Genomic DNA, 4188 nt, shown 5'->3' on the forward strand with positions numbered 1-4188 from the left:
ATTGTGTCTGAGAGTGTACCAACCTAAGGCAGCAGTTTTCAGTCATTGTGTCTGAGAGCGTACCAACCTAAGGCAGCAGTTTTCAGTCTTGAGTGGGAATTAGAACCTGGAGGACTTGCCAGACTGGATTCTGTGGTACTTGTTCCAGAGAATCTGATCTAGAAGGATGGGGCAGGGCAGCAATAGAGTCCCTGTATTCTAACTGCTACCCACCTGATGCGGAGAGAGCATGAGTCTCTAACGAAAACATGATCTTAGTTGCTCAGTCTCCAAAGCTTTGCCTTACCTTTCCATTTTATTCTGATTTTTTTTAGAGCCCAGAAGATGCTATCATGTGACCTCTGCTGCTTCTGCCTCCATCCCTCCCTCAACCTCTTTACTCTGCTCACAGGTAGATACTCTCTTGCCCCAGACCCCTGTGCTCTTGCTCGTCTTTTGGCTGGAAATACCCATCAGTAAAGATTGAGGTTGCCTTTAAAAGATAGAAAACTCACTTACTGCGGCTTATATCAGATAAAGAAATACATTCAGATGCTTGTTTAGTTGTTCCAGGGTGGCTCCCTATTCCCAGAGACCCTGGCTTCCCCAAACTGGCAAGGTGTTCATTCTCCACAATTTCATGTGGGTCAACCAGCACAAGAATTACATAAGGCAGAGTAAGAGAATGATCAAGGCAGATGCCTTCAGGTACACGTGCATGCGTGCGTGCGTGCGTGCGTGCGTGCGTGCGTGTGTGTGTGTGTGTGTGTGTGTTTGATATTTGTTATAAAACCCGGGGCTGTGTACATGATAGATAAGTACTTGTTCACTGAGCTAAAATTTTATTCCTTGGTTCTTTGAGAACAGGTATTGCAATGCCATCTAGACTGGCCTTAGACTCATGGTTTTCCTGCCCCCTGCCTTCTGCAGGCTCAGCTGCGGTCTGTTAAGGAAATCTCACTAAAGATTCCACTGGGCTCTTTCCATGATATTCCATTGCTCAGAAAGTAGTCATTTGATTAAAACTGATTTCTAGAGAGTCTGGCAAATCTAGTATTTATTCAGGAAACCTACACAGCCACCTGCAGTTCTATGAGCAGATGGCTGCTGAGGGGGTGTTAGTAAACTTCATCACAATAGCAGCTTTTAAAACAGCAAAGATGCCCAGTGTTGCCCACAGCAGGGCTCATGAGAAGCAGATTGACTTCAAATAATTGTAGGATTGATTATTATATATGAAAATTATTTCTGGAGATTGATGCCAATAGTCTCTCTCTCTCTCTCTCTCTCTCTTTTTTTTTTTTTTTTGGCTTTTTGAGACAGGGTTTCTCTGTAGCTTTGGAGCCTGTCCTGGAACTCCCTTGGTAGACCAGGCTGGCCTCGAACTCACAGAGATCCGCCTGTCTCTGCCTCCCAAGTGCTGGGATTACAGGCATGCGCCACCACCGCCCGGCTAGCCAATAGGTCTCTTCCTGTGCTCTATGTACCTTATTATCCCTTCCATAATCAAGAAGAATGATGGGAGAATTTTATTTCTTGATCACACAAAGACCAGTACAGGTATTGAGATGGATTCTCCATCCTGGATGCCTCTGCTCTAGGCAGTGACTTCAGGATCTATGATGTTCTGTCTTATAGTTCTGCTATCTTGTGGCTTCAGCATTGTCCTGGTGTCACACATTGCTGTAGGAATTCCCATCGCCAGTAGCCTTTAAGTTACCCGCCCAGTTGGGTGTGGCATCTTATACTATATATGCCAATGTAACGCGCACATCCAGCCTCTTTTCTGGCTGCAGAATTCAATTGCTGTTCCCCATTCCAGCAGAGGATTGTGATCTGTGACTCTACCCCTAAATAAATAACCTTTTACTATACTCAATTCTGAGCTAGTGTGGGATTTCTTTTTTTAGCGTCCTTCTTCAATACATGGTCAGTAGTTTTCAAGTTTCTAATCATTTGGTTCCCTTTCTTGGCCTGGATTGAAAGATTGCAAAAACCCAAGCCTGAATGGTGCTGGAATGTGGCCTCTTATGCCACCGACCTGCAACCCCTTCATTCTGCTCACATCTGGACGTGATCCTGCCTCAGTCAGGTCATCATAATGGGGAGTGTGTAGTAGAACAAAGCTTTTCATCTCTTTAGAGCCAGGGGAGATAGAGGGAGGGAAAGAAGAGGAGGAGAGGAAGGGGAAAAGGTGAGGAGGGGAAGAGGAAGAGGGAAGGAAGTCTCTTTCCCTCTGAAGGATCTTTCTGCTTCAGACTTGAAAGACTGTGTGAGTATATTTGATCAACAGGATATGGTAGGCATGTATTATAATAGCATTATCATTGCAGCTTCCTGTTTTTATATTTAACTTCCAGACCCCCCCCCCCCAAAGGGAGACTTGAACTTGACCTCTACAAGCTAGGAGGCCATGTGGAGAGGCAATGCCTACGCAGCCACTCCAACCACAGATGACACATAAGTCTCATGGTGCACCTTCCTGCCCCAGCTGGGTCTGCAACCAAATGTAATCATGCAATTGAACGCGGTCCTGAGGATGAGCACAGCCAAATGAGGCAGAAGACCTGGCCAGATGAGTCCAGTCATGGTATCAGGAGAAATGATAATTTTTTGTTGTTTTAAGTCCTAAGCTTTGGGATATTTTGTTATGTTTACAATGATTAATGAAGCAGCAGAAAATTTTATTCTTAATACAGAAGGATTGTTGCAGAGATTTGAGCAGATTAGTAACAGAATCCGATTTATTCTCTATGAGAACCACTCTTCTATTGTATATGAGATGACCGCAAACACCAGAACATATGACACAAACAGTCCCACCTAAACCCTGTCTCCAACTCGGGCAGTTGCAGAGTGTCAGCTGTTCTATAACTGATGGGAAGGAATAGCATGAATCCTCAGTGAAAGTAAAATTCTGTGCTCTGTCCTGCCAGCGCTGGGAAGAGGATCCAGTCTGGACATATTTTAGAGAAAGAGCTTACTTTATTCACTATGCCAAGTATATGAGAAGAAGTGCTTAGAATTTTAACTCTAGTCTGGAAATATAACATTAATGGCTGTAATATGGAACTAGGGGCAAGACCATACCCAAAAGTTCCATTCTTGATGAATTTGAGATGGCTATAATAGATCAATGACAGCTATGTGTATGTGAAGGTCAATGAGTAGGGAGTCACAGCCTACCCATGCTGCTGAGTCTGATAATTAAAGATATTTCTTGCTACTTTGGAGTGAGGCCGCGTTGCTTTGCTCTGCTCCAGTTTTGCAAACAAATGAATGATATTAGTGAACTAAAATGTTATACTTCCACATTGGGAATTAAATTTAGAAAAGCACATTGTCTGTGAGACAAAGCCCCGTGGCTTTCTTGGCACCCAGCACGCTTAACTAGTGGACTTGGGGTGATTAATGGGCAAGATTGCTCATGACCCACTTATGGGCTGTTTCTTCCATTATGAACCTGGAAGGCTAGCCGGATTCCATCTTGACTGGAAATGCAAGCATCAGCATTAACAACTTGTGAACGAAAATAAACAGAAGTCATAAGCCAGTCACCTCTGGTGGGGGGGATTATTGTTGCCAGAATATGCCTCACATTATGGCAACTGCCTGTGTAGCTTTACTTTGTACGCTATTTCCTAAAATCTTCACAGTGGAAAGTACATTTCTAGGGTAGATCAGATGGTTTTGGTGATCAGTGTTCATCCATTAAAAGCAAGTTACCTTGGAGTTTTTAAGGACTTGTATTGACTTTTCACAGTTCTTGCCAATATAATTAATCTTTATCAGAGGATGGACCGTGAAGGATGTTTGTCCTACTTTGATTTCTTCTGCTATTATGAAATAATACAGACCAAAAGTGATCTGGGAAAGGAAAGGGTTTGTTTGACTGATAGGTCACAGCTCATCATCAAGGCAAGTCAGGGAAGGATCTCAGTATGCTGACCACAGACATAAAGCAAAAGCCATGTATGAACACTGCATACTGCCTTAGGAATCATGGCTTCCTCAGCCTGCTTTTCTACAATCCTAGAACTGTCTGCCCAGAGGTATCCCATAGGGGGCTGGACTTTCCACCTTAATCATTAATCAAGAAAATACCTCCATAGTCTTGCCCCAGGCAAATATGGAGGCAATTCTCTCTCTCTCTCTCTCTCTCTCTCTCTCTCACACACACACACACACACACACACACACACACACACA

This window comes from Microtus ochrogaster, unplaced genomic scaffold (genome assembly GCF_000317375.1).
Source record: "Microtus ochrogaster isolate Prairie Vole_2 unplaced genomic scaffold, MicOch1.0 UNK3, whole genome shotgun sequence".
In the NCBI taxonomy this organism is placed as follows: Eukaryota; Metazoa; Chordata; class Mammalia; order Rodentia; family Cricetidae; genus Microtus; species Microtus ochrogaster.